Genomic DNA, 13,446 nt, shown 5'->3' on the forward strand with positions numbered 1-13,446 from the left:
TCACGAGTGCGTCAAGCTAAATTTAATTCAATTTGTTCAAATGACGTGTAACTTCGTAAACCGTTATCCAGATACAATGTACCATTTTTCTTTCAAACCCCGACAAGACGTAAACTTTGTAATTAAATAGTTGATGCCGACGATAAGAGAAAATTCATCGAACCGATCAAATTCAAAATTTACGATCGACACATCGCGAGGTGACATAATGCCGACTAAATGACGTTTAGGATGTACCATAATGGCCGTTAAGCCGGCCATATGTTGTGGCTGTAACAACCGTACGAGGATCCTTTTCTGGAGGCTTTGGAATCCTCCTTACTGCTTATCGAATGGGTCGTTCGCTTCATCAGGAAGCGATTGTCGTGCCGGTGAGAACACGTGGGACGACAATCATCGTAGGAACGATCGTCGAGATAGACTTTCACTGACATTCTCCCGCGGTGCTGCCTCCCACACCGTGCGCACGTGGTGATTAGCCACGAATTACGACGCCCGTTCTCATCGACCATATTTTCCAGCGGCGATAGCACGCAACGTGGGCTTTTTACTTGTCAGACCTCTTTCGCGCTGATCCTTTGCTCAACTGACGGCAGAAAATTCGGATCAAATCGACGTTGATTCAGCAAGTAACATTGTGGGATTCGGGATAGGTGGGATTTGGGATATGGGAGATTTGGGGTATGTGGCATTTGGGATGCGTGAAAATTGGGGTATGTGGGATTTAGAATATAAGAGATTTGGGATGTCTGGAATTTGACATATGTGAGATCTAGGATGTGTGGAAATTGGGGTTTGTGGGATTTGAGATATGTGAAATTTGGGATGTGTGGAAATTGGGATATGTGGAATTTGGGATGTGTGGGATTTGGGATATGTGAGATTTGAGATGTGTGAGATTTGGTAGGTGTGAAATTTGGCATATGTGGAATTTGGCATATGTGGAATTTGGCATATGTAGAATTTGGCATATGTAGGATTTAGCATATGTGGGATTTGGAGTATGTGAAATTTGGGATGTGTGGAAATTGGGATATGTGGGATTTGGGATATGTGAGATTTGAGGTGTGTGAGATTTGGTAGGTGTGAAATTTGGCATATGTGGGATTTGGGGTATGTGGAATTTGGCATATGTGGGATTTGGCATATGTGGGATTTGGAGTATGTGGAATTTGGGATATGTGAGATCTGCGACATGTGAAAATTTGGGTATGTGAAATCTGGGATGTGTAGAAATTGGGATATGTGGAATTTGGGATGTGTGGAAATTGTGATATGTGGAATCTGGGATATGTATAATTTGGGATGTGTGGAAATTGGAGTAAAATTTGTTGGTTTACTGTAACTAAAACTTGTAAAGCAAATAAAATTCATTTGTATTCCAATTGAACCGTACTATGCGTCACAAGTGTGCATTCTACTGTGCGTCCTACTGTGCGTCACGAGTAGAAACTGAACGAACGTACGTTTAATTAATAGTACGAACGTAGAATCGTAATGAATCCGCTGAAACTTTGTTCATTCAATGTATCGGAATTAACAGTGATATAAGCAGGTATTGATTAGAAATCGATCAATTGGTTCTAGAAGCGGCGAACCTGACGGACTTTCACCGCCATTCTCGGACTCCTACGCTCACCAGGAAATTCCCCTAAGACGAATTAATTCCTACGGCGTGATGGCCTTAAAGGTCTTTCGCGGTACATTCATTCCTCGATACGTCGACTTGGAATGCGACCATTTTGTTAACAATTCGTGGTAATCCTGCTCTCAGAAAGAAAGCTCAGAAAGAAGGAATTCTTGGAAGCTTTTTTAAAAGCTTTCTCTGTTAAGAAGAAAATTGCTGTATCACTAAATCTTGTGTCTTCGTGAAGATCATAATAAAAATTCATGAATACTGCAAGTATTAGATTTGTGCCTATCCTGAAATTTCTAATCTTCTATTTATTTTTATTTATAAAAGTTTATCAATTTTTAATCGAATGCTTTGTATCCACTTCAATAATGTTTAGTATTCATGTTTGAGACAATTTTTTTTAGTTTCTTATGAAGAAGTGTTTTTGGAACAAAATAACATACTAAAGATTTAATAATAAAAATCTAAATTCGTGTTATTTTATTTTAGTTAAAATTTGAGTTTCGTCTTGCAGCATCTCTTTGGATTTGCCGCGGACATACTGTTGGCAATAAATACCTGAGGGTAACATAATTCTCCAGGAGGACACCATGCGTCATGCTAGATTGGTATCGGAGACACGTTATCGTCTCGGCGCGACTTTACGGTATAACCTTATACCTTACATGCGTACAGAAGAAGGGCCTGTGCCACCCTTCTCGCGTCGTTTCTGGACGTTGTTCCGACGGTACCCTAAAATATGCCCCTTGCCCGATGTATATTTTACAGGTTGAAGTTGGATCTAGAACCTAGACAAAAGACTCGGTGACCTTTCCCGGAAATTTATTCCTCGGCCCTCTCTTATCTCTCTCGGATTAAACAACAATTGTTTTACTGTTATTCTCTTCATGTTTTAAATTTTACATTACATTATTCACTATTTAGAATGTTATGTTCCATTATTCACTATTTAAAATGTTACACTACATCATCTGTTCCTTTATACTTTTATATTCATGTACGAAATTAAATTTTGTATTACTTGTTTAAATACGGGGAAACAATTTTCTCTTCTTATTTTATGTTCTTATAATATAAGTAATTTTATAGAAAATATTATAACGATAAACTTGTCTCACTTCAAGTACCATTGAATTCTACTTATAACTTCAAGGATCATTAAATCTAGTATGCATACAATTTCAGCCATCTTTAAACGTCTCAACATTGCTGCATCGAATACTCACTATCTGACTTTGCACAGATAGAAAATTACAAAACAAGAAACATAAAATAAAATACGTACCAGATACAATAAAACGTAAGTTTAATACGTGTCTCCCAAAGAATTTAACGTAACCGTTTACATAACCTAACATTTCTACATTGGTAACCTAAAATTTGCAATCTTCTTTCCAAACAAATATTTATATTATAAGAAAAACTTGTTTTAAACACACCAAGTACAAATTATTAAACTTGTCCAAAATAATTAAAATTGTCAAAATGTCAAATAAATCTCTCAGCCATTACAGGTACGGAAAAGTAAACAAAATGGCGGCTCGCGAAGCGTTCGATTAGCAAAGGAAATCTGCCCGGTCTAAAGAAACGGAATTAATTGTCGATTTGGGAAATGAAGGGTTTGTCGGAGTGGCCGCAAAAGCGATTCTGCAGGGCGAAGGAATTCGAGGAACCCGCTTGTGTGCCGAGCGGAATCGGCGGAGTTGGCAAAGGGTACCGAAAGGCGGTTTCTCGGTTGGACTTTGCAAAAGAAGGGACCGCCGTCCAGCACGTTTTTCCAAGCCGCGGTTTACAAAAGCCGATGTCAGTTACGCCGATAGAGAGATTCCATTGGACGCTGTGCACTGCCGGCCAATATCGACGAGCGACGATCTACCCAATTAGTAACCATCGCGAATTCCCATTAGCCCATGCAAACTATCGGACAATCTCTCCCTGCCGAGAGCTCCTTTTATTCCTCTCTGTACATTCGTCACCGAAAGTGCACTCCGATCGACCTCCTCTTATCGATCGATTGATGTCGATTATGCTTATTGCTAATTAATAAGCAAAAATCCCTTTCATTTGACGATTCATTTCATCCTTCATTTGATGATTCATTTGACATGATTACCAATTCATTGTGTAGTTTTCACCGGTGTAACTGCAATTTTTATTTTTTGGTTCAGATTGATAAGGCTTGTTTAGACTGTCTTTAGGTTTACATTAAGTAGCGATGTATAGAAACAATTGTTTGATTTGTACAAGAAACAAGTGTGAGCAGTGACTAGTATTTTGGGTTATAGTAAAGTAAAATCGACTGACTGCAACTCTATCAATACTCTGACCACAAAAATCACACATATCTCCATATACCGCAAAGACAATATTAAAATATAACCTCACTATTACAAATTAATCTCAAACCTCATCATACTAAACCAAAATCAATTCTCAAGAAATCTCCAAATCGTTAAACGATTGTAACCTTAATAACGAGAGTCGTACCAGCGTTGGCATCACCGTACGACCACAAAGTGCAAAAAGTCGCGGTGTTCGAGCGCGTGAGCGACGTTACGCCGTCTGAAAGGTTGGCCGGCGTCTTTCGAGGTAATTACGAGAAATAGATTCGGTATCTCGATGTCTTCTGGCCAGGTAACCGACGAGTAATCCAACCTCGAGGAAGGAGTTCGATCGGTCGTTTCCTTCCTAACAAATGTCCATTACGGTCGTCTTCTTGGACCTCGTCGAAGGTTCCGTGGCCGGTTGACATGTTCGGGGGCGGTCAGGGCCGAAAGAAGAAGAGGGCCCAAAGATATTAGCCGGACGAGGAGGAGGCTGGGGGACCAGAGGGGCCTTTCGAAGGCACACAGGGCCCCCGTCGGGTTACTAATTGCAATCACGGTCAACAATCTGCCGAGGCAACGGGCGAACGTACGCGTTGCCGAAGAGAACCTTATGCAAGTTCTCTGCTTTGCCGACCGCGTGGAATTAAGCCGCCTTCACAGCGATCCAATCGAATTCGATCGATCGAATATTTGTTTGCTAAACGCTCTTGATCGTGACGATACTTAGTTTGGTGTGAACACACCTATACGATTTTTATTCGGTTCGTGTGCTCGTTAACTAAAATACACGCACGTCGTAGACGCGTGCACATGAATCGCACTTGACGTACCGACAAGCATACGGATGAAACGATACGACTTGAAGAGTTGTTCGAATATAATCTTTCTATCGATTCGTGTTGCTTAATTATGGAGAGGATGGTACATTCGAATTTACTAATTTATTTTTTGTAACTGTTTTTTACAAGGTCTTGATCAAGGAGTGTGAGTTATACGGTCGAGAGTTAATATGGCTTTTGTGGGAAGTGTTGGAAGTGAGGGATATGTGATATGTGGGAAATATGGGATTTGGGATATGTAGGATTTGAGAGGTGTGGGATTTGGGACGTGTGTGATTTAGCATATGTGGGATTTGGGGTATGTAGGATTTGGAATATGTGGGATTTGGGATATGTGGGATTTGAGATATGTGGGATTTGGGATATGTGGGATTTGGGATATGTGGGATTTGGGATATGTGGGATTTGGCATGTGTGGAATTTGGGATGTGTGGGATTTGGAATATGTGGAATATGGGATATGTGAAATTTGAGATATGTGGAATATGGGATATGTGGGATATAGGATGTGTGGTATTTGGGATGTGTGGAATTTGGGATATGTGGGATTTGGCATGTGTGGAATTTGAGATGTGTGGGATTTGGAATATGTGGAATATGGGATATGTGGGATATAGGAGGTGTGGTATTTGGGATGCGTGGAATTTGGGATATGTGGAATTTGACACGTGTGGAATTTGGGATGCGTGGAATTTGGGATATGTGGGATTTGACACGTGTGGAATTTGGGATGTGTGGGATTTGAAATATGTGGGATTTGGGATGTGTGAGATTGGGGGTGTGTGGGACTTGGGATATGTGAAATTTGGAAAATATGGAATTTACATAATAAACTTCACAAATCCGATTAAAAACAGATACGAAAACCAGAAAATAAAAATAACTTGAAAATTAACATCCTAGCCGCGAGCTAAACATTCAAGAAACAATTAACGTAGCACTTTTCCAAAATGGAATCTAAACCTCGCAAACGATCGAACGAGAAATCGATTCGCTCCCGATACGCGTTGGATGGCTCTACCGCATACCGACCGATGAAATATTGGAACGGCCTTTTATATGCATCGTTCGGTGGTAGTTAGCCTCCGTCAGGGCTTGCATACACAGGAACCGAGGACGTCGTGCTGCAGGTGCACACACGCTTCCTGCGTAGGCAGCACCAGGTAACGAACAATCAGCGGCGCCCGTTACAACCGTGATTTTATGTTCCAATTTGCAAACGCGACGTTAAAGGCCCCTCTCGACGTCGACAACCACCAACACCACCGTCGTCGTCGTCGTCGTCGTCCTTCTCGTTCCTCCGCCTCCTCGTACATCGGCCGTGAGAAGAGATTACAGCGGCTAAAACTGCGTTGCAAGAAACCTCGTAATATTCATTATATCGCGGTGAATTAACGAGAAGCATTAACGATCGCCTGTATCGATATGGAAATTCGATTTGAATACGTTCGGCTATGTCGTACAAAATGTTAAGATTTATGAGCGACTGCGGGAGGATTAATACTGTTAGACATGACGCACCGGGTGCGTACTGTGGTATGTGCTTTGTGACTGCTAATAAGACGAAATTTAATTGAGTCACATTGAAATTGTTTAAAATTCAATTTCTTTCAGAATTTTTGTCGAATTAATTATTTCAAGGGTAGTTCAAAAAATACTGTTATATAAAAATAATGCATTTTTGTTAGTATCATATTTGTTTCAAAGTACACTCAAAGCAGATTGTGTTATGTGTAGTCAAGTTGAGTTTCAAATTGAATTTTACCGAATCAAAAGGATCTTGATACACTTTCGACGCCGTTCAGGTATCAGATAACTCCCTTAATCAGCGCTCCTCGTAAAAATATAATTTAAAGAAGAAAACAAAAGAGTAACGAACATCCGAACTTCGAAACAAGCTTCATGGATGCACGGTATTTATTACGACAGTTCAAGAATACAGGTAATTACTTACATTTATTGTTCGATCCTGATGTTTATGGTTTATGTAAATTATGTCTCGTAACAGGGTAGCTAACCCTTTACCTTCAATCGTTCAAGATCTTATTGTTCCAGCGACATCTCCTGTTGCTCCTGTCGATCGATCAAATCGACGTTGAATATTCAACAAGTAACATTTAACCCTTTGGGGAACATTTCGGTTATAGAGGCATATGGGGAATTTAGGATAGGTGGGATTTGGCATATGTCTGATTTGGGATGTGTGGAAATTGGGATATGTGAGATTTGGGAGAGGTTGGATTTGGGATGTGTGGAAATTGGGATATGTGAGATCCGGGATGTGTGGAAATTGGGATATGTGAGAGTTGGGATATGTGAGATCTAGGATGTGTGGAAATTGGGATATGTGGGATTTGGAATATGTGAGATTTGGGATGTGTGGAAATTGGGATATGTGAAATCTGGGATGTGTGGAAATTGGGATATGTGAGAGTTGGGATATGTGAGATCTAGGATGTGTGGATATTGGGATATGTGGGATTTGGGATATGTGAGATTTGGGATGTGTAGAAATTGGGATATGTGAGATCTGGGATGTGTGGAAATTGGGATATGTGGGATTTGGGATATGTGAGATCTAGGATGTGTGGAAATTGGGATATGTGGGATTTGGGATATGTGAGATTTGGGATGTGTGGAAATTGGGATATGTGAGATCTGGGATGTGTGGAAATTGGGATATGTGAAATCTGGGATGTGTGGAAATTGGGATATGTGGGATTTGGGATATGTGAGATCTAGGATGTGTGGAAATTGGGATATGTGGGATTTGGGATATGTGAGATTTGGGATGTGTGGAAATTGGGGCACATGAGATCTGGGATATGTGAAATTTGACATGTGTGAGATTTGGAATATATAGCAATACAATATGTGGGATTTGAACCATATGGGATTCGACATATTTGCGATTTGACATATATAGAATTTACCACCTAAAGTATTCTGCTCTGAAAGCTATATTCCGAGACTCTCACTATATAACCCTTACACTTTCCATTCTTCCTATACTTTGTATTCTTACCTTTATCAGAGGTTCATCACGTTACTCTCCTGAAAACTCTGATATTCGCAACGTATGTTTCTTACCACCATAGGTAAGACGTTTAATTAAATCACTTCATCCTGTCGATCAGTGTACGACGTTGATTGAAGGACGCGAGGGAGAGCGCAAGCGCGAAGAAATGAAATTTAATGGAAACGCATCCTGCCCGGTTCGGATCACGTACACGATCTGGAACGTATGACCGAGGATCTAGGAATTCGAGAAAGAAACTTGAAATGTTGCACGACGGGATCCCAAGAGGTTCATCTACATCAAAGGCTCCGTTGACCCTCTGACTGACGAAACGCTGGATTTATTCCGACGTCCACTGCCTCCTAAACAAACCGGACACGTACGAAAGAACTAACGGAGACGATCTTATTTGGTAGAGGAAAGATCATCTGGGCGGTGATAAAAAGGAGGGAAAGGAAATTGGTGCAACGCCTGAAGCGGTGCCGATTGAAGGTAGATAGATATGGCAGGATTCGGTGATTTGTAGGTTTGAGGATTTAGGAAATGGGGTTTGGTGATTTGGGAAGTTGAGGATTTGGAGAGGTGAAAATTTTGGGAGTTGAGAATTTGGGGATTTAGAATTTTGGGAATTTGAGAATTCGGGGGTTTAGGATTTTGGGAGTTGAGGATTTGGGGATTTCAGAATTTGTGGGTTTGAGAATTTGGGGGTTTAGAATTTTGGGAGTTGAGGATTTGGGGATTTGAGAATTCGGGGGTTTAGAATTTTGAGAGTTGAGGATTTGGGGATTTCAGAATTTGTAGGTTTGAGAATTTGGGGGTTTAGAATTTTGGGAGTTGAGGATTTGGGGATTTCAGAATTCGGGGGTTTAGAATTTTGGGAGTTGAGGATTTGGGGATTTCAGAATTTGTGGGTTTTAGAATTTGGGGGTTTAGAATTTTGGGAGTTGAGAGTTCGAAGATTTGAGAATTTGGGAGGGCTGAGAATTTGGGGACTTGAAAATTTGGTAGGGTTGAGAATTTGGGGACTTGAGAATTTGGGAGGGTTGAGAATTCGAGGACTTGAGAATTTAGAGATTTGAGAACTCGGGAATTTGAGAATTTTTACGCTTGGGAATTTAAAGATTTGCAAACTTCTTGAGAATTTGGGGAGTTGAGAATTTGCAGATTTGGAAACTTGATGATATGGAAATTTCTGCAATTGAGACTTCTGTGGTTGGAGAATCAGAAAACTGAAGATTAGAAAATTTGGAACTTTGCAAATTTAAGGAATTGGAACTCGACAAATTTAAAAATTCATGGATTACCGGGAGTTTGGAGCCCCTAGCACAGGAGAATATCAAGCTTCTATCAATGACCATTCAACATCAATTACCTTCTCATATCAAATTTAAATACAAAAATCTTCCCAACTACATCTACCTACCTAATTCATACCTAATTTCCTCAAAAATATTTTGTAACGTTAGATGCATTGTGAAGTCCCCTTTCCAAAAGATACCGATTCACATTACGAGTTAGACAATTCGTACGAGGAATGGTTGTCGAACCATGGGCCATTTGCAATTCCGAATTGTTTCGGAAACTAATTTCTACGTAGACCGGACGAAACCACCGTTGTGTGTCTACGTGGTTACACTGTCGTGTACAGAGGCTTCCGGTAAATTAGATTAGTTCGACTGTTCGTTACAATCGAGTCGTGTTACTTTGTTACTACGACGGGATCGTAGTGTCAGCCTCACCTGGGAGTTACTCCTCGTTGCGGGACGAGTTTCCCAATTTTTACTTATTCCTGAAAGTTATGCTCGTTGAAAGTTTAGATTACGATGGAAAAACGGAGGTGGCTGGAACATACTTCATTACAAGTTAAATTGTGTGTCCGGTAATGGCACTCGATCGTGAAGAATCGATTGTTGGAAATGGGAGAGTGATGTCGTCATGAGATGATTCTGAAAATTTCAATTAAGGTTATTTTTAACTTTTGCATACATTTTTTTTACAATTTTTACTTACAATTCTTGTTGAAAGAGGAATATGATGATACGATGATTCTTGTTCTGTTACTTAAGGGACTTATCTGTGGATTCGTAATCGAAATATTATTTTACATAATTTTTTTAAAGGTTTTAATATAATCCAAACAATTTTTTCATTTTTAATGTACGATGCTTACAGTATTTTTAATGTATGATAATCAATTTTTAATGTATAAGTACAATAATCAAAATGTATTATAATTAAAATATTTTCAATATATAATAATTACAATTTTTCTAATAATTAAAACATGCAATATTTTTACCACATAATTACAATATTTCTATGTAAGATTTCATTTAACATTTGCAGTATTTTTAGTGCATAATATTTACATCATAAGATAAATATAAACGTGAATAATTACTGTATTGTTACAGGAAGACCAGTTCGTGTCCATGGGTGTAAATCAAGTGGTAAACTAATTCCACTGAATTGAAAGGGTGCACGATGTAATCAAACTTCAGGACACTGAATTGTACGGAAACCACATCGATTCCTGGAGGAACAGTTTCCAGTATTCAACACGCACCTACAGACAGACAATCGTTAAAATTACAAACTTCCTTCGTGCATGGTTACCTTTCGTATACTGAAATAACTGGTATTCACTCATTCATTCAGTAGTATTCTAACTGTATTACTTGTTCTAAAATTAATTATTAAAAACAGCTTAAAAAATTCTGTTAATCAATTCATTTTACACTGTGAGTACATTCGTTCATGATCAGATTGTTTTTAAATAAATTTATTAATTCTTGTTAGTAGATGAAGTAGTTTTGTTACATTAGTCTGTTGTTTTTATTGAATTACTGTGTAAATATATTTACAAAAGAAAAATGTTCGAATTTATTGCAACTCCGTGTAACTCCATTTTGTAAAACCACCAATGAAGTATAAATTAAAAAATGAAGCAAAATTTGTACAAATCATAAACAAACAAATAACGAACAAGTTAATAAATAAATCACTCTATCCAAGCCCATAAATCAAAACTTACAGAAACTATTTAACACAACATAGAACACCAAGCTAAAACTTAACAAACCCCCGTATTTCATAAACTTTTCAATTGCGATCGGTGAATTAACAGAGTAGCTACTGAAGTATTAAGAGTAGCCATCGAAGGTACTTGACCCCGTTCCCGTAGAGTACCACGCTCGTGTACCTTGTCGTGCATCGACCAAAAAGGACGAAAAAGGATACCCAAGAATCGGAATAAAAAGAAAGTCAAGCGGGAGTAGAGATTCGCGACAACTCGAAGCGGTTACAGGATTTATTTGGTCGGTCCGACTCTGGCGCACGGTCGTAGCCGGCCATTAATCGATTAATCAATTAAGCGGCCGATTAATTATCGAAGCAGAGCGCCGGTGTGAAGGCGGTTGAGGCGAGGGGGGTGGCAGGAAGACGCCGGTAATTAAATCGTCGCGTCGAGAGCAATCGGACGCGGTCGAGGGAGCTCGACGAGAGGCCACAAATGATTTTGTCGTAACGACGTCGAGCACCCTGGACCGAGGCTGCCCGGCTAATTAAGTCTTAGTCGTATTCGTTTGCTTCTTTTGCCCCGATGATCGTTCGGGCTAACCGGCTCGAAACTCACCACTTCAAGGTTGATTCACACGAGGCGACACTACTATGCCGAACAGTGATGTATTATCTAGTCTTGATATCGCGGAGCTTGCTTGCGATGGGTACCTTTGGATAAGGAATTACAAGCTTTAATAACTAATAGAGCTTACAAGCTTTCGAGTTTCTGAGTTCTCACTTTTCAAGTTTTTTAAGATTTCAAGATTTCGAGATTTCAAGATTTCAAGATTTCAAGATTTCAAAATTTCAAAATTTAAAAATTTCAAGATCTCAAGGTTTTAAGGTTTCAAGGTTTCAAAGTTTCAAGGTTTCAAAATTTCAAAATTTCAAAATTTCAGAATTTCAAGATTTCAAAATTTCAAGATTTCAAAATTTCAAGATTTCAAAATTTCAAACTTTCAAACTTTCAAAATTTCAAGATTTCAAAATTTCAAACTTTCAAACTTTCAAAATTTCAAAATTTCAAAATTTCAAGATTTCAAAATATTATTTACATTGCAAAAATGACCAATTCTCAAGTTTCTACATTTCTAAATCACCGAATCCCTAAATTCCTCCACCCCCAATTCCCAAAAATCCCTAGAAACATAACCACTTCCTCCTTGATTACAACATTTTCCCTAAAATAGTCCAAGTTTCCAAATCCCCAAATTTCTCCACCTAAATTCCCCAAAAATCTCTAGAAACGATCCACCGACCTCTTTCTCCAAAATCACCTCACAACATCGCTAAAAAAAAATGAGAACCGCTGAATGCAAAGAAGTCGGACGAGAAAGGACCAACCATGACGTGGTCGCAATACGATTACTCGTATCGTCGGAGTCGACTTTCGCGATAAGTATAACGGAGATGATAGCGCGAAACAGCGACGAAAAATCTGTGTATACGCATCCACCGCGGGCGTGGGAACCGCAAATAGGGAGAGTTTTATCAACCGCCACAAAGGACGATAATGATTTTTCTCGTTGCGCGATTTCAGCGTGTCTCCAAAGCGAATCATTGTCACGATCTTACCGATGAATCTCGGATGTCTACCGTGAGATTCTCACGCGTGAGAGTTCAAAAAGTCACGTAGGTTTCACCCCATCGACGACAGACATCGGTACACCTGGATGGACTCGAAACAGAAAGGATCGATTAACGCGAATGCGGGACAGCACCCTATTGTGCTTCATCTTATCGAATCGATCGTTGTGCATCGACATTTTTACCGTGTCAATGAGCTTCTGATATGATCACTGCTCTTCTGTAATTCGATGCTTTGTGTTTCTTTTTTACTGAGGGTTATTTGTGTTTGGTAAATATCTGTGTGATTTATGGTATTTGCGAATGTAGGGACTGGTGATGGATTGACTGTCTATCATTTTTTATTTGCAAATTCTCATGCGAATTCTCATTTTGAAATTCTCATCTTGAAACTATCATCTTGAAATTCTCATCTTGAAGTTTTCATCTTGAAATCTCATATGAAGGTCCCTATGTCCTAGAAAAAACATGTATCCATGAATTCTCATTATTCTTGATTCGTGGATTTGAAGATGCCTATATCCTCCAGATCTCTGCATCCTTGAGTCCTCGTCATTCTTCATTCATAGATTTGAAGATCTCTAATTCCTTCGAATCCCTGTATCCTTGAGTCCTCATAATTCTTCATTCATAGATATGAAGATCCCTATATCCTCCAAATCCCTATATTCTTGAATCCACATATCCTTGAATCCACATATGCTTGAATCCACATATGCTTGAATACCCATATCCTTGAGACCACATATCCTCAAATCCACATATCCTCAAATACCCATATCCCTGAATTCACATATCCTCGAATACCCATATCTCTGAATCCACATATCCTCGAATCCACATATCCTCGAATACCCATATCTCTGAATCCACATATCCTCGAATCCACATGTCCTCGAATCCACATGTCCTCGAATCCACATATCCTCGAATCCACATATCCTCGAATCCACACATCCTCGAATCCACATATCCTCG

The 13,446-nt window shown here is 39.3% G+C and overlaps 2 long non-coding RNA genes across 2 annotated transcripts in view; both read left to right on the forward strand.

The window, feature by feature from the left end:
* The window catches only part of LOC143264213 (uncharacterized), a 167,677-nt gene extending 156,884 nt beyond the window's left edge, over nt 1-10,793 (forward strand). The window contains exon 3 of the long non-coding RNA XR_013037765.1: nt 10,236-10,793. This is a non-coding gene — a long non-coding RNA (uncharacterized LOC143264213). The remainder of the gene's footprint in view (nt 1-10,235) is intronic.
* LOC143264136 (uncharacterized) lies at nt 2,792-3,699 on the forward strand. Its single transcript, XR_013037649.1, has 2 exons — nt 2,792-2,936; nt 3,142-3,699. It is a non-coding gene; the product is annotated as an uncharacterized LOC143264136 (long non-coding RNA).
* Nucleotides 10,794-13,446: the final 2,653 nt, after the last annotated feature.

The sequence above is a fragment of the Megachile rotundata genome, chromosome 3 (assembly GCF_050947335.1).
Source record: "Megachile rotundata isolate GNS110a chromosome 3, iyMegRotu1, whole genome shotgun sequence".
In the NCBI taxonomy this organism is placed as follows: domain Eukaryota; kingdom Metazoa; phylum Arthropoda; class Insecta; order Hymenoptera; family Megachilidae; genus Megachile; species Megachile rotundata.